At 40.0% G+C, this 22052-nt stretch overlaps 1 pseudogene; it reads left to right on the top strand.

Moving 5' to 3' along the window:
- Positions 1 to 16846: 16846 nt before the first annotated feature.
- LOC124597361 lies at positions 16847 to 16965 on the top strand (annotated as a pseudogene).
- The last annotated feature ends 5087 nt before the right edge of the window (positions 16966 to 22052 follow it).

Raw genomic sequence — 22052 nt, 5'->3', positions numbered from 1 at the left:
AGATGAAAATTTTCTTAATTCATCAAAAAACAACATTAGAGAACACAGCAGTTTAGTCGTTAGCAATCACTGTCTTTCTGCAGTCCACGTTCGTTAGGTGCAAATATTAAATTAAATGTTTTATCTGTGTCCTCACACACGAAAGCCAACCCACCACACACGCCGTCATGTCGATAGTCAGTATCATTCCTCGCTGACCCTAACACTCGAGTCTTCAGTTCGATTGTCAAAGCATGCTCTCTTCTAACGACAATAACTTCAAACATTTATGTTCAAATGGATTTATGTGTCACATCTGAATTTATTTACGTTTATTACGAAGTATATTGAATGAAAGAAAATAATAAAAGGAGAGAAAAGAAATATTAATACAGGACTACCCGAAACAGTCTAAGAGGTTTGAAGGGTTTTGGAGGGGAGGTTGTGCTGAGAAATAATTATAAATGAGAAACGTTTACGAGTTATTTAGCGCTGAAGTTGACCAATCAGGTCGCTGCGTGCGCAAAGTCAAGTAATTGCATGCGCTACAAAGCAGAAACGCATAGAACATCTCTGGGTCCGTGAGTTACTAATTGTTCAAATCCTAAACCCCAGTTAAAATGTCCCTTTTTCGGAGGTGATAAATATAAGCTAGATGAGAAAAGGTTACATTTCTTCCGTTTGAGGAAACCAAACGAAGAACACGTTAGGCGACATTTCCTCTGACAGGCGGTTCCTTGGACGACTTTCCGGCACAAGTACTTAAGACGTGCCGCCAGAGCTATACGAAGACACAACACAAGTGCAACAATGTAACAGCACAGCTAAGTGGTACAATGCCGTTTCTATCCTTGCTTTTGTTAGTAGCTGCTACACCTCTGTCAGTTGTTTGAAAAAGGGCTTTCTCCAGTTTACCGGAGAAGTAAGATTACCAATCCACTGAAATTTGAAATTAACTTCCTATTTAGTCCCGACAATGAAAAGCATCGTCCTCGAGGCTGATTAATTACGAGACTGAACTATGTAGATAGAGAGCACAACTCATTTTTTAAAAAAGCTAGTGATTAACAAAGAGTTGTATTTTAAATATAACAAACATGTGAGTTGAGAGCAGCTTCACTAACGATTTAGCAATACTAAGAATAGAGTGTTATATTGTTAGAGATACTAAACAAAAGTCAACAGCAGTGATACATAAAGATACAAAGTTACGTGAACAAAACTAACAACTAATGGTACTGTGTTTTGGAGAGGAAACGTGCATGGATTTAGTTATGCTAGAGAGAGAGGGAGAGAGAGAGAGAGAGAGCTGTGACAAAACTGATGGTATCTGAATTACCTGTCAAGTCGGTTGGTAGGACACACAAATTCCATACAAAAAGCCCATACGCGTGTTGCAATTGATCGTGTGTGTAAAATACTTTTTATTGTTTATCTCTGGTGGAAAGAAAACATTACATTTTACACTTACTGTATGTCATTTGACTTTAGCGAACACATTTGGCGCGATGTGTATTTTACATTTCCATATCCTTATTGCTGGTAAACCAACGTGCTTACGCTTTGTTATGAGTGGAATGTGACTGAGATATACACACTTCAAATTTCCAAAGATCAGATGATGACAGCAAGTAACTGTCGGAACCAGTCATCGTGAAATAAATAATATTTAGCGATTCTGGTTTCAGAAGAAATTTCTTTCCATTAAATCGGCAGATCGCTCCCATCACATAAAGATGCGCAACCTATATAAAAGGCTAACACATCTTTCCGATCTTGCCGTTGGAGTCTTCAGTCCATAGACTCAGTTTGATCCAGTCCTCCATTCCAATGCATCCTGTGCAGCGCTCTTCATCTCTGTTTAACTCAGCAACATACAACCATTTGAACCATTTTACAGTAGTCACGTCTTAGTCTCCTTTTGTGCTTGACACTCAACCCACACTCCCCTCCACTACCAAACTGACTATACCTCTACGTCTTATGTTGTGTCTTATCAACCGGTCCCTTTCTTTAGTCATGTTGTGCCATAAATTTCTGTTTTTCTCAATTTTAACCAGTACCTCTTCATTAGATTCCTGATTTAACAGTACAGTCTTCACCATTCTTATGTAACACCACATTACCAAATCTTCTTGTTGTCTGGGCTGTTTTTGTATCTACGTTTCACTACCGTAGAAGATTACGCTCCAAATACGTTCAGAAAAGACTTCTAGCACTAAAATTTATATTCAAAGTTAACTAATTTTCTTCTGCTTCATAAAAGCAAATGTTGCTTTAGCCAGTTTGCATTTTATATCTACAGTGGAGACTCTATTAATCGGACTAACAGTTGTTGCAAGTGATCCGCATAATCGAAAATCAAGATAATTGAATGTTTGAAGAAAAGCGATTTTTGTGTTAACAACTGTAGAAAGATAACCTACGCCGCTCGCGTATGATTATCTATTACGTTCGTTAACATTCGGTTGCTATTCTAGAGTTAATACGTAATGTTAGGTGTTAATTCAAAACAAGAAAGACAAACTTATTAAAATGAACGAAAATCAGTGATTGTTAAGAGATTACAGAGACATTTCCGAACACACGTGCACATTTCTTCAAAATTACTAAAATGCTGCAACCTTATTCATGAAATGTCTAACAAAAGTCACATAGGACTCTTGATAGAATTTCATTTTTTTTAAATATGTGGAAATTGTCGTTTGACGTAAATTCCTTCTACATCACGAATTCGTTTTAATTGCAGTGGACACACGGTGTCACAGGCTGTTTTTCGAACTATTTGAAAGCGGTTTCCACGAGTTGAAATACTTCCGCATAGGATGGTCGTGAATCGTTTTGTGCACCTATGTGTTCTTCTGTTTCATCTTCTAACACTGTTACTCGCTCTTAACTTGTTCTTTATCCTGGTGCTGAACCTTCTCGCCAAGAAGCTAAAGATTTTGATGGTAATGATTTCCAATTTACTACGGTTTCATCAGCGTTGTAAACAAAGTCCAAATCACAATCATTGTCCGTTTCTATTTTAAAACCATCTTTAACAGAATTTTCTATATGTACATAGCTGACATTTTTGCACCTAGTATTTCCAATTCGCGAATTCCATTACTTGATTTGAGTCTGTACAACCATCTGTTACTTGCCACACACAATTCATTGACACGTATTACACTAGTTAACAAATTTAAACTTTTTTCTATATCTGGCTTTTAAATGGGTGAATTTACCTGATTTTGGGGTGCTGAATACACTGGTAAAATCAGTTTTTAAAAAATGGTAATGGCGAAGTCTGGCACAATTAAGTCAAACAAAAATACACATTCAGAAAGTTTTAAATCAATACTATTTTGTATGTATATATGGGCATGATGCCAATAAAAGGTCCAAATTAGTTCAGAAGATATTTTCACCTTTAATTGTCTTTGGTTTTTGACAAATGCGACGACGGTGGTGCTTTCTTGTTTGCCGTTTCATCACTCTCCCAACGAGACCGCTGCAGTAGTCACCCATCATTGAAGGATTCCAATGGCCTTGGTAACGGTGTTCCATGGTAAGAATGTCTTGGTGTAATAGTTAACCATGACCATCGGTTACAGCTCCCAAATTTTCCGGGAAGAAATCAAGGTGAGAATGTAAAAAGTGAATTTTAAGCGACATTCTACACCCCATGTTCTTATAGTTGTCCAGCAGATCATTCACAGTGGTAACATAGTTTTTGTCTTTTCTGTTACCCAAAAAGCCATTCACAATTGCTTTAAAAGAAGACCAAGCAGCTAATTGGATATCTGTGAGTTTGGTATCAAAGGATGGATCTTTCAGCAATTTTCTTATTTGTGGTTTAACAAATATACCCTCTTTCAGCATTTCCTCACGTAATTTGGGAAACTTTCTTTTAAGTGATTGAAGGCCTCACCTTCTTTATACAGAGCTGTTACGAAGTTCTTGATAAGGTACAACTTGATATGAAAGGGAGGCAAAATGATTTTATCGGGCTCAACCACTGGGGTATTGTTCATATTTACGTTTCCAGGAACATATGACGTCCGTATAGGCCATTTCTTGATTGTATAGTGGTTCTTGGTGTTACGGCTGTCCCAAAGGTAAAAGAAGCACCAGTATTTCGTGAATCCAGCCTGTAAACCGGTAAGGAGTGCAAAACGTTTAAATCACAGCAAAGCTGCCATTCATGATCCTCATATTTGATTGCCTCTAGCAGCAGAGCCATGATTTCATAAATTTCTTTCATGTCTACTGAGTATGCCAAAGGTACCGATGGAAATGCTTTGGCATTATGCGGTAGTACTGCTTTCAAGCTGGTTTTACTGGAGTCAATAAATAGTCGCCACTCTGTGGATTATGTTGCACACCTAGCTGCACCATCATACCATTGATATCTCTACACACACGCATTGAATTCTGCATATCGAAATATGACCCCAAGAGTTCAGATTAGTGTTTCAAAAGTTTTAGACCGCGAACCAAATCGTTGAGTTCCTTTCCATTAAAGAACTGAGGCGAAGCGTCGTGATTTTAAGGGCGGTACTCTTCTATATGTTCAATACTTTCTAATTCATTTTACATGGTGTCTGTTTCCGTGTCTTTCAAGTTACAGACAGAAACAGGCAACTCATCTTCATGGGGCATAGGCAAATGCACTGTAGATACATTTGGATACTTTATTTTATGTCTAGTTTTGCTTGAATGTCCCGAAATATTTGTAAGACAGAAGTAACAGTCTAAATAATGGTCTTCAGGCTCACGCCACGCCATCGGAGCAGCGAATAGCATGGCTCGGCCTTTTTCTTTCAGCCACTCAGCTAAGGGTGTAGTACAGGTTATGCAACCAATACGAACTGAAAATTTTTTATCTTGATCACCAAACCAGTGATTGGTTTTCTTTGGGCTTTTGGAGTGAATTTCCCACACACATAACAAAAGTTGTCGGGGTGGTTTAGACAGTAACGAGATTTACTAGTTGCCATTTTTCTTAGTGTACGTTTGAAACACAAAAAATTTGCACTGTTTTTCACAGGAAACACTGACTGAGGATCTCTTTCACACCACTGGATTACCACACCAACCATCTACTGACGATTTGTAAATCTTCCAGCTCTCCTCTGCAAATCAAAAATAAACAATTAAACATCAAAACAGAAGAACAGCAAAAAGCGAAATACTGAATACGAAAAATAAAAACCCTTAAAAATCAAAAATGGTACGTGCTAAACATTTTGAAAGGTATATTCGGATTCTACACACCAAAATACATACTAGTTGCTGTATCACATCCCAGATGCAAAATTGTTGTTGATTAGTGTTATTTATTTGGGTGTAACGCCTTATTTACAAAGCAAAGGACCAGATATAGGTTACCCACATGATCGTTTTCGCGAAACGCAGTAGTACCAAGGTTCTTCCGAAAGTTCATCTTTCGGTTTCTTCGTCACTTTTGAGGGCTACTCCTGTCTTCACCATCAAGTTAGCAGGTGTGCTTCAAAACTGAATTGCTACTCATGTAATACCGCTTATCGTACAAGTACCTACTCCATACTTATCGACTAACTTATGACCAGTTTCTCCTGTTTTTAATGAAGCAGTGATATTTATTTTATCTTTAAGCGATACCATCAATCTCTTGCACTTTGACATTTGAACCAAAGACGCGACACGGCGCAGCGATTGGCAAATGTCAACTCAAACGAGGGGACGCGGGCGGATAGAGCCAGAGCGACCTGTCCATGATCGCACGGACCAAACTACGGAGATTTGGTCGCTGATGATAATTCGGATACTCGTGAATCCGTGTACTGAGTTCCGGACACTCGAGTCTCCACTCTAGTATACCTGTTCCACAAACTGCCCTTTTAAGTGGAACGCATTACATTTTCCCACGTTGAGGAGCAACTGCAAATACCTGCAACAAGGGAGGGTTCGTTGGAGGTCTTCCTGTACTTTGCAACAATTTTCTGCTGTTGCAGCTTCGAAATATGCAATAGCATCATTAGCAAAAAGTCTAATGAAACTTCCGACGTTGTAAAGTAGATCATTTATATGTACTGTGAAAAGTAGTAGTTCTACTACACACGCTCGAAGTTACTTTTCTGTCAGAAGATTTCTCTCCATAAGAAAGAGACGAAGTGCTCAACAACATCGTATGAATTACGGAATACGAAGAACACTGTATTAAACCGCGCAACTGTACCAACTGCTTTTTAGGTCTTGTGGACGAACAGTGGTGGCTGGATTTCACGGTATCGTTGATTTCGGAATCCATGTTGATTGCTTTAGAGAAAATTTTCGGCCTCCAGCAATGTCATATTATGCGAACCCAAAATACGTTCTGTCATGCTTTAACAGACTGTAATCGAATCATTTAATTCAGCCTGATCCTACTACTCTCGTCTTTTGCTGGATATTCATCTTATAACCTCTTCACAGGGTGCGAACCACTCCGTTCCACTGCTCTAGTAAACCTTTTGCCGTATACGTGCCAATTTTAAATTCGGCTCATTAAGCTACAGTTCTCTTTCTAATTTCCTCCTTCGTTTCCTTAACGCGTTGCTCAGTGTACATACAGAATAACATCAGCTTTGGTATATAAACCTGACTAAACTCTCATCTGAAACACTACTTTTCTTCCATTTCCTGCGACTGCAACAACTGCATTTGATTTCTGAAAAGGTTACAAAGGTTACTGATTAGCTCTCGATATATGTATTTTATGTCTGCTATGTTTATAATTTCAAAAATGGTATTCCAGTCAACATTAACAACTGATTTCTGCAGTTCTACAAATGCTACAAATGTAGGTTAGCCCTCCCTCAGTTTATCTTTTAAGAAAATTATTATGGACAGCATTTCCCTGGGTGTTTCTACAGTTCTCCAGAATTGAAACTCATCTTCCTGCTGCAGGATTTCTACCAGTCTTTCCTTCTTCTGTAAAAATTCGTGTCAGTTTCCAATACTAGTGTTTCGTTTAGTTTATTTCGTATACAACGTGGTTAAAAGATTACATGACTCATACACTTTGAGAACAAGCTGTGGCAAACTGGAAGTCCCTAGTACAATGAGGCTGAAAGGAAGCTGTTTTGGAATGAGCGCTTTCCATGCAACGGCAAATTGCACCATGCCCTGGGTAAGCTACTTGTTGATCAGTCAGTCACTGGCTTCGACTCATGGTGAGAGGAACTCACCTTTGCTAGAAACAAGGAAATGCTAGTACACCTTACGCCAAGACCAAAAGCTGTGATTGGAGTAGACCAGTGCGAACACTAGACGGCAGAATTAGTTTTAGTTCCAGTAGGCTACGATGATGAAGGTAAACAATCTGGTACTTCGCCCACGGCAGCACGCTGTAGCGAGCAGTTGTTCGTCTTAGGTAAAGTTATTTCCTTTTCGTATTCTCTTTTACCATGTGGGTTTCGTGTAAAGGATACTTAATATATGTACACATTTTCAATTGCTTCATAACACGTGGTGATCTGAATACCATCGATGCTATCCATCTCTAAATTCAAGTGACTTACTAGCAGCTTTTCCTGCTAGTGACGATACCTTCAAGTGATTTGTAATGTTATTCTTTTCGTGATCCTAAGATGTTGTTGCGAAGGGATGACAGATATTTACATGATCTACTCGTGATTTACAGTGAACTTCTGACAGGAATTTAGACTTCGACTTTGCTTTTTCTGGAATTACCGATTCCGTCACGTATATTTACTTCATGTTGAAATTCTTACCAATTTTCATGGGATATCCTGTTTGTAGCAGTTGCATTGCACTTGATTAAGTATTGACTGCACATGCGTTGCCTATGAGAATTTCTTGTTTTGTAAAAGACTTTCAGCAAGCCATCTTCGTTTTTCGCTGGGAGATTTCCTGCGCCTGAGGCTACGTAACTTCAAATAGTTGTATCCACATCACATGGGAGGTGTTCATAGGTTACCGGCCAATATATGTAACAGACGGCAAAATCATTTGTGCTTGCACAGATCGGACCAATAAAGTGTGGTTTAATACACTTTGAAGATGTTTAGTATGGGGTTTTCAGTTCATGGACGTGTTCAGTGTTCAGTTGTGCTACTTCCGAGTAACTTTCGTCTTCTGTGTTGCGATTGGATTGCCGTGAGCTTGCCATCTCCTAGCATTGTTCAAAAAGTCAGATCGTGTCCGCAATGGGTAACTTTCAGTGTCTGGGAGTAGATTTCAGTGCATAAATTACATTCATCACTCTCGTTTTGAAATGGGTGGGAGCTTACAAGGCAACCATTCTGAGCCCGTAGTCATCGATGCTCTGCATTTAGATTGTCGACCTCAGTTGAACACATTTTTTCTTCAAGTAGGGTTACACGTAAATCTGAGCTGAGTCTGCGTATTACAACTACTGACACACTTGAGTCAGTCCATCACACCATGAAGTTGCATTCATGAACTACCTCGTTGTATGACACCCATGTGCTGGTGCAACATCACGCATGCAGTAGTATAAACTGCCTCTGCAGTGCTTAAGAACACACATTCTCGCTCCTACTTGAGACGACAGTCATAAAACACGAAAGAGAGGGTGTATCCACACTAACTACTCACGCTGTGAACCTGTTTGTTAAAGATGACAACTTTACGTGGGAGATAAGTTCAAACGACACCTACGACAGTAGAGTGGGCTGCCTATCTCCCACGCTATCAGTTGGTAGAATAAAAACTGCCAGTCTGGATTGCAACTAATATTTGTTTATTCTGCTAATTGGTTACAGTCAAATTCATCTTCAGACCATTACCTCTTTGGGGACATGTGGAGCCGGTGTACGGAGTTGCTGCGTGTACCAAAAGGTATCCATCCACAGTAACAATTGTTCAGCAAATATTAGTTACGATCTAGATTGACTTTTTTCTGAGGATCACTGTAGTTCCAATACGACTTCAAAAATTAAATTACTTATTGTTTCTCACCCAAGAATGAGATGTTTGTATTGCTAGCTAAGACTAATGCATGTCCTAACGGCTAAAAGTTTTTATTGCTTTTTGCACCCACATTCTAGTTAACTTCCTTCAAGGCCGGGGCTACACTCTGTGTACCCAGTTTAGTGTTAGAGACGTGACGAGCCGTCCCGCGCTGACAGCCCGCCATGTTTCTCCGCTAATTTGTGGAGTCATATGTACGCGGTATATATGGTCGTGGGATGAGGGCGCCGTTCTTACCGCCGCTGTCGGCTTCTCAGAAACTGGAACCGCTCTTCCTCACGCCAGTATCTCCTCAACTTGCCACAGGAGGCTAAGGGCACACCGTTTTTTGAAACTAATTTTATCTTATGCATTTTTGTTGTTCATTCAAAATTTTGAATTTGTACAGTGGAGATGTTTTGAAACTGTAAGCTGACGCCGTGTGGTGTGGGGAGATGTCTCGTTCGACCGGCTGCGGCGGCTGCCTTTTCAGGACGTAGTTTTGTTGCTTCCCAGTCCCTTCACCACGGAAAAAAAAATCCCTGGCAGTACCACGAATAGAATCCGGGACCTTTGCATTACCTCTCAGCTACGGAGGCAAACTTGAGGGCAACCATGTTCTAAGTATTTTAAAGATGTGAACCCGTGGATAACGCACACTAGGGAGTATTTCCGGCAATGCCTTTTGAGCAATAATGTTATCAGATTATACCTGTCTATCGAAAGCTTTTCTGATCCTTTGTGAAAGTAGCTGCAGTTTCTAGAACGGAATGCTTTAATTCTCCTATGTAAGACAATGCAATCTCTCATATCGTCTGCGAAGAAGACGGCGCGTCGTTTGACCAAGGACTCTGTAATGCCTTTGCTTATCTCACAGAGCGTCCACCAGTGTATGAGCAGCACTACGTCTCCCATGTTCGTAGTAGACGATTAGTTCTTAAAAGACGCTTCCGATCACATACGTATAATCACAGGACGACATTCATAAGCTATTCTAGCCTATTAAAGTAATTGGTTTCCACTGGATTCGTATCTTATCTAATGAAGTGACAGTATCGATGACAGCGAGAAATAAATAAAAAATTATAAGGACCTCTTGCGCACTCGAAAGAAATCTTGTTTCATTACATCATTACAGAGCACTAAAAAAGCTTTTCTGTAAAAGTAATTACATCACTTTTCGTTGTTTATAGCACAGATTCGGAAGGATCGTTTGGACAGTGCGAACTATAAAATCGTTCATTATTTTTCGAGGATATAAGTTGACCAACACACGTGCAAAAGTTTGAATCTCATTCTACTGATTAACTCTGTGGCCATTCCCACTTTTACATTGTCTATACAGTACCTCTCCATTCTGATAAACATTGTACTGCTTGACTTTACGTAATGTAGAAATGAAAAACGTGAACCTCTCACATGGTAGTTTACTGTACGTTTAAAAACACACAGGTGCAGTATCTTTGTCATTCAAGAGAGAGAGAGAAAAAAAATTACCAGAGAAATAGGTTTACTAACTTCAGAGAAATACAGTACCAACTGCAACTATTACCACTACTGGTAATATTACTTCATCTACAATTAACGGTTCTATTTATTATGATTAAAAATTAACTATCTAACGAATGTGCCAGTTACAAACACGTATACACCAGCCGTAAGGTTTTGTGTAATAGCGCCTGCTAGGCTTCTCGACCAACCAGGACAAAGTACATTTATGGTAGACTCGTGTGCATCTCACATAATGATGGCGATTTGAATATTGCCCGTTTCAGAAGTTAAATTGCCGTACGTACCCGAATCTAGTGTGCCTTTTTTTCCATACACAGTGCTCAAAATTGGATTGCGCATAAGATTCGATGGTGCATTGGATTAGAGTACAAACCCGGTATTTCTTACCCTATGTCATCTGAAGTAGCAAAACATTTATTAAACTCTAGCAAGAAAATATTGGTACGATATCTGTTAGTTAAAGAAAGGAAGACTAAATCGGGTAAGAGATTAACAGAGCTGGCTTATATTTCCAGTTCTGAATTCTGTTTGCAGACGTCAGAACGAAATCCATTATTGCGCCAGAGAAAATTTTCTTTACTCGCCGGCTCAAATAGAACGTGTCGTTATTCTTTTTTGTTTGTTTTTTATTTGTTCGTTGAAATTTAGGTACTGCCCCGAACGTTACAACGCATTGTTGTACTTCTCAATCTCGTTTCATTATTGGTGCGCTACTACAGTACTTCGCATTGTGTCTACATTAGGTACTCACGAAATAGAAGGCAAGCTGGGGAGAATATCGTATGAAGCTACTTTCAAGCGTAAAATAATTCTTTATGCTGAAGGAGAGTTCAATGTAGTTGAGAGTAACGTTCGTTTACCGAAGAAGTGGAAATTGGGATTACTTGCAACTACCGCTACTAGAAAGAAATTCACTGGAGCTCGCAAAGGAAGACATCCTAACGTTGAAGTAAATGTTTTGGAATTCGTCCGAGAAAGGAGGAAGAATGGGCAACTTCTGGCCAGTGACCCCATAATAAAAAAAGCAGAACAGGTGGCTGCAGCTCTTAATATACCGAAGCAAGAGTTTAAGGCTAGCCGGAGATGAGTTGATTGCTTTATGAAACAAGCGAGCTTATCTTTGCGACGCCGTACAATAATATGCCAAAAGCTTCCACAGGATTTTGAGAAGAAACTTCAACAATTTTGTCACATTTGGGAAAGAGAAGAATTTTTTGATGGGCCAAATACGCAACGCTGATGAGACTCCAGTTTCGTTTGATATGCCACTTAATTACACGATTGACGAGAAGGGTACAAAAGAAGTTACCATCAAAACATCTGGGTGTGAAAAACAGTGCGTAACAGTAATGCTGGTAATCATTAATCTTCAAGCGAAAAACAAGTCCTAAGACTCTAAAGAATAAAAACCTATTCCCTCATGACGTCATTGTTCGGAATCAAGAGAAGGGATGGACGACTGAAACTATGATGCTTGACTGGCTCCGAAACGTGTGGGAACTCCGTCCTCGTGGGCTTTCCAAGCCAACATCAATCAATTGTGTTGGTGCATTTTGTGGTCATCTCACTTACGACGTAAAAAAGAAGATCCGCAGCCTACCCAGTGATCTTGTTGTTATTCCTGGAGGAATGATTTCTGTACTACGACCCCTGGACGATATTATAAATAAACCTTTCAAAGGTTACGTTCAGGAACAGTGCGAAAAATGGTTTTGCGAACCATATCGTGATCTGACTTCGACAGGAAAAATTAAAATTGCTGCACCCTACATTGTTACGCATCAGTGGTGGAGATACATGTGGGTGTGTGTGTGTGTGGTGGGGGAGTGCGTTGCCACCCGCGTCGACCCTGCCAGTCAGCCTGCACGTATTCGTTCGTTTCTTTCGTCAGTCCAACAAACGAGCATAATTGCCCTTAACGATAGTGATTCTGTTGTGGGAGCATTGTCTGTTTGTCCTAGATCGGACTATCCTACTCTGCACATGCTGTACAAAATATTTGCTGCCTCTGTTGCTACAGTAGAAAGAAGCTTTTCAACATTGCGGCGTACAAAGACATGGCTGAGGACGACAATGAAAGAGGATCGACTTAATGGCTTAACCCTGTAGAACACTCACCCTGACATTGAATTTCCTACTGACGATGTAATTAACCAATGTTCCAGGAAGAATAGGCGCATAGAATTCGTCATTTAAGGAAGAGAATCACAATTGTAACTTTTTTGAGTCATAAGATGGTGTTGCTTTGTATATGTGTATAATCATTTTAAATACAACTTTCCTAAACTTTGCATGTGACTTGATTATTTTTTTAATTATGGTATAAGTAAAGGTAGTTCAAAATATCTTTAGCGCCCCCTCCTTGAGGTTTTTCTGTATCTGCCACTGTTTCAGACTGGGTTTCGACTGCCTGGAAACACATCGAAGCTCCAATGATCGCAAAATCATTGAAGAAATGCTGTAGCCGGACGAGACACAAGCAGCAACAGGGAAGTAACCGATTTTGTGACGTTTACGAGTTCCTAACCAGGAGCGAATTTTATAATATCATCTGTGTGTCTTAATAGTTTAGTTTCTTGAGTTTCTGCGTGTTAATTTAAAATCTAATAGCCACAATTCTCGCGTTTTCGTTTGCGTCGGAAAGTAAACCGATTTTGTGACATATTACAAGTTCCTAATCAGGGGCGAATCATTTAGTTTCACCTGAGTGCTTCGGTAGTTGGTTTTTGAATTTATCTAATTTATTGGACACAGTTCCTGCGTTTTCGTCAGAGTCTGCAGTAGAGTTTCGCAGCATGTGCTGATAGTCGGTTTATCTCGGTAGTTCAGTTTTCCACGGCATTAGTGTGGATAGGGACTACAATTGTTGTGTGTGGATGCGAGCCGAGTTGGTGACACTTAGCTCTCAGCTCCAGGCTGTGTTGGCTTCGGTTATACAGCTTGAAGCTGCAGTGGATGGGCTCCGCTGTTGTCACCCAGCAATGGGGATACAACGGACGTCTGGCACGTCGAAGTCTTCGATCGCTCATCACCGGTGCCCAGCCCGTTTACTGCTCGCACTGAGGTTGACCCCTCACCTGTTGTTGAGTGGGAGGTCACCAAGGGGCATAGCAGGTGGAAAAAGACTTCCCAGGAGGCAGCACGTAAGGCCCCCCCCTGTTTGTCTGACAAACAGGTTCCAGGTGCTGTCTGTGACTGACACTGTCACTGAGGCAGATGCTGTCACCTGTCCTATTTCAGAGGAAACTTCTCAGCCTGCAAGATCCGGACAATCACAGAGGGTGTGATTATTGATAGTTGGGAGCTCCAACGTTTGGAGCGTTATGTGGCCCCCTAAGGACATGGCTGCCAAGAAGGGAAAGAAAACCCCTCCCGGATGCTATGAAGAGTACAGGAACACAGGGTGCACCCAACTATAGGCGGTTTCTAACGTCGGTACCAATGATGTGTGTCACTTTCGATCAGAAGAGATTCTCTCTGGTTTTGAGCAGCTAACAGAAGTGGTAAAGGCTGCCAGTCTTGCTTGCAGGATGAAAGCAGAGCTGTTCATTTGCAGCACAGTCGATAGGAACAGTTGCGGACTTCCGGTACAGAGCCGAGTGGAGGGTCTGAATCAGATGCTCAGACTGTTCTACGACCGTGTAAGCTGCAGATTCCTCGACTTCCGCCAAAGGATGGATGGGTTTCGGGTTGCGCTGAATAGGTCAGGTGTCCACAATACGCAGGAGGCGGCTTCACGGGTAGCAAGTGGTGTGTGGCGTGGACTGGGCGGTTTTTTAGGTTAGAGGGTCTCGAGAAAACACAAGAAGGGCTTCAGTCACAAAGAGTGCAGGCCGAACACAAGAAGAACGTAGATACAGGAACCATCAGTATAACAGTTGTAAATTGTAGCTGTGTTGGGAAAGTACCAGAGCTCCAAGCGCTAATAGAAAGCACCGATGCTCAAATCGTTAGAGGCACTGAAAGCTGGCTAAAGCCGGAGATAAGCTGAGTCGAAATTTTTGGGAAGGACCTAACGGTGTTCTGAAAGGACAGGCTAAACGCGGTTGGCGGTTTCGTGTTTGTTGCTGTTAGAAGAATAATAATTTTATCGTTTTACCGACCTCCCAATTCAGGTGATACAGTTGCCGAAAGGTTCAAAGAAAAATTGAATTTGATTTCAAACACGTACCCGACTCATACCATGGTGGTGACTTTAATTTACCCTCGATATGTTGGCGAAAATACATGTTTAATATCGGAGGTAGGCATAAAACATCACCCGAAATTGTGCTAAACGTATTCTCTGAAAATTATTTAGAGCATTTATATCATGAGCGCACGCGAATAGTAAAAGGTTGTGAAAACACACTTAGTAACAAATAATCCTGAGTTAATAACGAGCATCAAACGGATACAGGGATAAGTGAGGACAGGGTTTTGGTAGCGAGACTGAATATTGTAACCCCCAAATCCTCCAAAAATAAACGAAAAATATACCTATTCATAAATAGCAGAGAGAAATTCACTTGACGCCTTCCTGAGAGACAATCTCCACTCCTTCCATATTAATAATATAAGTGTAGACCAGATGTGGCTTGAATTCAAAGAAATAGTGTCGGCAGCAATTGAGAGATTTATACCAAATAAATTAACAAACGACGGAGCTGATCCTCCTTGATACATAAAACGGGTCACAACGCTGTTGCAGAAACAACGAAAGAAACATGCCAGATTTAAATACACGCAAAATCCCCAAGATATTTTACAGAAGCTCGTAATTTAGCGCGGACTTCAATGCGAGATGCTTATAACAGTGTCCAAAACGAAACTTTGTCTCGAAACCAGGCAGAAAATCTAAAGAGACTCTGGTCGTATGTGAAGTATGATAGCGGCAAGAAGCAATCAATTCCTTCTCAGCGCGATAGCAATGTAGATACTATTGACGACAGTGTTGTTAAAGCAGAGTTACTAAACACAACCTTCCGAACTGCTTTCACAAAACAAGATGAAATAAATATTCCAGAATTCGAATCAAGAACAGCTGCCAACATGAGTAACGTAGAAGTAAATATCCTCGGAGTAGTGAAGCAACTTAAATCACATAATAAAAGCAAGTGTTCTGGTCCAGACTGTTTACCAGTTATGTTCCTTTCAGAGTACGCTGCCGCATTAGCTCCATGCTTAATAATCATATACAACAGTTCGCTCGACGAAAGATCCGTACCCAAAGACTGGAAAGTTGCACAAGTCACACCAATTTTGAAGAAAGGTAGTAGGAGTAATCCACTTAATTACAGGCCCATATCGTAAACGTCGATATGCAGCAGGATTCTGGAACATATATTGTGTTCGAACATTATGAACTACCTCTAAGAAAACGGTCTATTGACACAGTCAACATGGGTTCAGAAAACATCGTTCCTGTGAAACACATCTAGCTCTTTATTCGCATGAAATGTTGAGTGCTGTTGGAAGGGATTTCAGATCGATTCCGTATTTTTTGGATTTCCGGAATGCTTTTGACACTGTACCACACAAGCGGCTTGTAGTGAAATTGCGTGCATATGCAATATCGTCTAAGTTATGTGACTAGATTTGTGATTTCCTGTCAGAGAGGTCAGAGTTCGTAATAATTGACGGAAAGTCACCGAGTAAAACAGAAGTGATTTCTGGGGTTCCCTAAGGTAGTGTTATAGGCCCTTTGCTGTTTCTTTTCTATATAAACGATTTGGGAGATAATCAGAGCAGCCACCTTAGGTTGTTTGCAGATGACGCTGTAGTTAATCAACCTACAAAGATATCAGAAGATCAAAATAAGTTGCAAAACAATTTAGAAAATATATCTGAATGGTGGGAAAATTGGCAGTTGACTCTAAATAACGAAAAGTGTGATGTCATCCATATGAGTGCGAAAAGGAATTCCTTAAACTTTGGTTACATGATAAATCAATCAAATCTAAATGCCGTAAATTCAACTAAACACATAGGAATTACAATTACGAACAACTTAAATTGGAAGGAACACATAGAAAATGTGTTGGGGAAGGCTAACCAAAGATTGCGTTTTACTGGCAGAACACTTAGAAAATGTACAGATCTACTAAGGAGTCTGCCTACACTACGCTTGTACTTCCTCTTTTAGAACACTGTTGCACGGTGTGGGATCCTTACCAGATAGGACTGACGGAGTACATCGAAAAAGTTCAAAGAAGAGCAGCACGTTTTGTATTATCCCGAAATAGGGGAGAGAGTGTCACTGAAATGATACAAGATTTGGGATGGACTTCTCTAAACAAAGGCGTTTTTCGTTGCGACGGAATCTTCTGACGAAATTCCAATCACCAACTTTCTCCTCCAAAAGCGAAAATATTTTGACACCGACCTAGATAGGGAGAAACGATCACCACGATAAAATAAGGGAAATCAGAGCTCGCACGGCCATACCATGTTGAATACACAGGTTCTCGTCCGATCACCAAAGATAAGCAACATCGGGCCCGGTTAGTACTTGGATGGGTGACCGCCTGGGAACACCGGATGCTGTTGGCTCACAGCCATATATAAAGACTCCTTTCTCTTACTTGGCTAATTACTGTTTAGCTCTACAGGGCCTTTATACTGAAATGTTTCCCCACACCACCTAGTATTGTCTTTCTATGTGTGTGAGTAGCTGTATGTTCACTGTTGTGGGTAAATACATACAGCGTACACAGGGCGCTGTGTGAAACTGATAGCGATTACACCCTTCCGCTGTTGTTGAAATCTGCTCCAGATGCTGCAGATACAGTGTTGAGCTGAAAGTGGTAACCAAAGTACGGAGAAATATTCTTCGCGGCTCTGTTGCATAGCAAACAGATTGCTTTCAGTTCTGAGAAATGTCCAGTTACTATTGTGGATTTGAATGATCCATGAAGTGACTTCTTTTCCGAAGAAAAGATCGAACTATTTCACTAGAACTGAACGCTCCCGTCGGAACTGTTCTCAGCTGTTGTTTATTAGTAAATCACAATAGCAGTATATCGCTGGGTGTAAAATAAGACGTATCTTCGTGAAATGAACAATATTTTAATGTTCTATTAACTGATTTCCTTCCATATGCACTTATATTTTACAATGTGAATCAAAACTTCGCAATGGCGTAGATTTCTTACATTACAAGAATGGCTCTCCTCACCCAAAATTACTCTTAACAAGAACAAAACAAAAACTATATCCTAAGAATAATTATGTGAGCGCTGACCGCCACAGAGTAATAAACAATATCTTTGTCTCTCTCTCGCACTGTCACAGCAAGTTACGCCGCATGATACATCATATATGCCCCTCTTGTGGACGAACGTTATTGGGCAAAAACAAACACGAGCGTTCACACAACACTATATCGGTGATTGTTTATGACGCTGTATTAATGTCCACTAGAGTATTAATGTCCACTGCATTTCTTATGATATTTTGGTATTAGTGAATGACTATCTAAATGTAAATTATAGATTTGGGTGCATATACTGCTGACAAAGCCTGTGCTGAATTCCTGATGCAGCTTATATGCATAGCTTACATGCTTGCTTTTATTCATTTGTCGAGGATGGCATGAGATGTGATCAGAAACCTTTTTCATCATCACTCAAAGCTTCTGTCACTCGCCTTGGGATGTCTTAAACGAATAATCTAGCCATTCGGCCAAACCCCACAAAGGAAAACCAAGGAAAACCTCGGGGTAGATTTACCATCCTCGTATTTCTCATTTGCAAAGAAAATTAATTGAATTACAATGGAAAATAAAAAAAATATTTAGAATATGGATTTTTTTTTTGAATGAATTTAAACACTGTTCACAAAAGAAACACAACACTGTTAATCTTCTGTGTCTTGAGGTGAACCGTCGACGCGTTGGTTTTACGTCCATCTACGATTGCCTTCTATCTGTCATCTCCGGGTAACTGATTGAATTCTATTCCCATTTCACCGTCTCCTTGTGGGTATTATGGTTTTCCGCATATGGTTAACACGAAAATAAGAGTCAGTGTAAGTTCCGTGGAAAAGATGTTTGATCTATGCTGAGCTGAAATAGAATCTAATCTAAAGTTCTTTCTAATTCTCTGTCCTGAATTCGAAATATTCGGAAGTCGTAAGGTGTTCTTCATTTCTATCAACAACCCTAGAATGCACTATACACAAATCCAACTGGTGCCACCGTGTCAACTTATGCTCGTCATCTTTCAGATGGACTTTAACACTTGTTGATGTGCTTATAGCTGAAAGGCATTCGCTCAGTTGGTAACTTCGCGAGCAACAATTGATATAACATAATTTACATACACGGGTATGTTGCAACAATAGTACAATTCTAAAGACAATGTTCATCACAAAAGATTGAAACAAAGTAATAGGCGTCCTTTTAAAACTGAGAACGGGTTACCCCTTCCGAACAGCATGACTTCAGCTCAGTGAGTAAAAAAGCAAATACAAACATACACTGAGATTGTTAAATTGACATAAGAAAAAATATCTTGCCATAGACCAGATTCATTTGAGTCTCTAACCCATGGTCATTATGCATTGTGAAACCTGATTGAATTTACTATCAACAACATAAAATTTTTTTAAAAGAAATCATTCATACTATAGCTAAATTCTCTGCATACTGAAAAGAAAACTTATCTTTACAGTGGAAAACAAATACATAATGTCTGCATATCTCTCGTACATTATGCCTGAAAAGAAAAACTAACTACTAAATTGCAAAAAGAAAGAAACTATCCTAAGTATGATTCATAGGTTTAATGAAAATTCTCTAATCAATATTATTTGATAAGAATAGTATTTTCAATCTTCAGAATCTCCAGTCATCATGAAATTGCTTTAACAAGTGATGAGGATACATTCCTTTCACCTTTCCATTCTTCACATCCTTCAAAACATAAGTTCCTGGATGGGGTATTTTGGTAATCACGAATGGTCCTTGATACAATAATTGCCATTTTGTGTTCTTCCTCTGTATAAGTGAAGCCTTAGGATGAGTTTTTACTAAAACTTGGTCTTTCACTTTATATGTTTTTATTTTTCCAAGTCGATTGTCAAAATATATATTTCCTTTTTCTTGCCTTGTCCATTATATTGAGTAAGTATTGTCGTACTTTATTTTGTAGGTCTATTTTGTTAATAGCTACTTTAGGAATTGGTCGAATCCAGTCATTCTGGCCCTGTTTTCCAAACATCAGTTCGTATGGGGTGTATTCTGTCGTAGTATGTGGCATATTGTTTACAATTTCCTGAAAATCGTGAAGATAATCGATCCATTTGGGTTGCTGGTTGTGGCAATATGTTGTCATGAACCAGTTTAATTCACGAAAAATTCTTTCCACGGGATTCGCCGAACGGTGGTACACTGATGTTAGAATTTGTTTTATACCACAACTGGCTAATGTTTGCCTCCAACGAAATCCAGTGAACATTGACCCACTGTCAGAAAGAATAGTCTCTGGTTTGCCTACCTTGACTATATAATCCTTGACCAGCTTCTTGGCTATGGATGCAGCAGTAGCTGATTTTAATGGATAAAGTTTGACATACTTAGTGAATATATCAAGAAAAGCTACAATATATTTGCATCCTCCCCTTGATGATGGTAGAGGACCACAGACGTCGACCGAAATGATTGACAGCGGTTTAGTGGGTATAATAGGATGTAGGAAATCTTTCACACAAAAATTTCCTGGTTTGGCTAGCTGACAAATTTTACGTTTCCTTAACTGTCTGTGCACTTTCCTGCGAATGTTTGGGAAGTAGCAATATGCTTGAATCTTCCGAGCACACTTTAATACTCCAAAATGTACCCAAGTGATGCGCGTGTGCAAAATTAAGTCATTCTCATTCTTCTCTGGAATACACACCTTCCAATTATCTGAATCAAGATGCCCTTTGAAAAATAACACGTCGTCCTCAACTTTGTACAGTCTCTTCAGATCATCGTTTCCAGGCTTTGCTAAAGTTTCCTTTATTGAATGCCAACGAGGATCTTCATTCTGTAGTTTTCCCATGTTCTTACACATGTCAAGAAAATGTTTCCTATATATTCCATCAGTCATAATAAGAACATTAAATTCGGACGGATTGTCCGTGATGTTGATAGTCGACAAATCTCCATCTGGCATTCTAGACAGTGCATCAGCGATGAAATTGTCCTGTCCGCTTAGGTATTTAATTTCAAATTGAAACTCTTGGAGTGAGAGCGTCCATCTTGCTAATCTTGGAAGTAATAATTTACATGGTTGCAAAAAACTTAACGCTTTGTGGTCACAGTATACTGTTGTCTTCGCTCCATATAAGTAATAGTAAAATTTCTTAAATGACCAGACTACGGCCAATGCTTCCCTTTCGGTAGTCGTATATGTTCTTTCACAAGCAGTTAAGAGTCGGCTAGCAAAGGCTATTGGACAGAAAGTTGATTTTCTGTCTATCATCTTTACTTGGAAGAGGCATGAACCTATTCCAATTTCCGAAGCATCCGCCATTAAACCGAGTTCTTGGCTCATATCTGGATGATATAATATTTGTGAACTGACTAAGGCATGTTTTATTGCTTCAAATGCATTCTGACATCGTTGCGTCCACACCCACGGAGTATTTTTTCGCAACAAGCTGTACAACGGTTCTGCATTAATAGAGTGGTCGTGAATGAAACGCCTGAAAAAAGAGACAACTCCGAGGAAGTCCTTTAACTGTCTTTTTGTTGTTGGAACTGCAAAGTTTTTGATTGCCTTTAGTTTCTCGGAGTCCGGTAAGATGCCTTTTCCATTTCTAAGATGACCCAAAAATTTGATTTTATCTCGAGCAAAATGGGACTTTTGCAGATTTGCGGTTATGCCTGCTTCCTTGAAACGTTCTAACACTCTTCTCAATAAATCAACGTGCTCCTTCCATGTGGTCGCAGCTATGAGCATGTCGTCCGCAAATAAAGTTAAATTGCTTCGAAGTGCAGGTCCCAATGCATAATCTAGAGCATTTATAAAAACTCCTGAGCTCACATTTAGCCCGAAAGGTAAAACCTTAAATTGATAGCTTCTACCTGCATGTACAAGTGCGGTGTACTTTTTTGATGGTTCGTCTAGAGCCACCTGCCAAAATGAACTTCTCAAATCAATATTTGTTAAGTATTTCATCCCCTCGAACTTTTGAATTAGCTCATCGATATTTTCCAGGTGAGTTCGCACGGACACGATAATCTTATTTATCTGCCGTGCGTCTAGCACGAAACGAACTTTTCCTCCCTTTTTCGAGACAACATGAAGCGGACTACAGTATGGACTCGTCGAAGGTCCGATCAGATCCCATTCAAGCATCTGGTGGATTTCCGCAGGCGATGTCATGTTGTTAGTAAACGCACTCACATCGGTGGTATTCTGCCATAACCTATTAACGCCAAATTTCGCCTCACTTTCCTAATGGATGCGTTCATCTAGCGTCCCACATTGATTTCTGTGGCTATTTCACGCAGTGTTGCTTGTCTGTTAGCACTGACATCTCTACGCAAACACCGTTAAGTGAAAGCGGTCGGCCACTGCTCTGTCCGTGGTCAGCAGTAACGCATCAAATTTTGAGTTCTCGGTACACTCCTTACACTCCTGACAGTGTGT

The sequence above is a fragment of the Schistocerca americana genome, chromosome 2 (assembly GCF_021461395.2).
Source record: "Schistocerca americana isolate TAMUIC-IGC-003095 chromosome 2, iqSchAmer2.1, whole genome shotgun sequence".
In the NCBI taxonomy this organism is placed as follows: Eukaryota; Metazoa; Arthropoda; class Insecta; order Orthoptera; family Acrididae; genus Schistocerca; species Schistocerca americana.
This window is presented reverse-complemented; position numbering and strand designations above follow the sequence as displayed.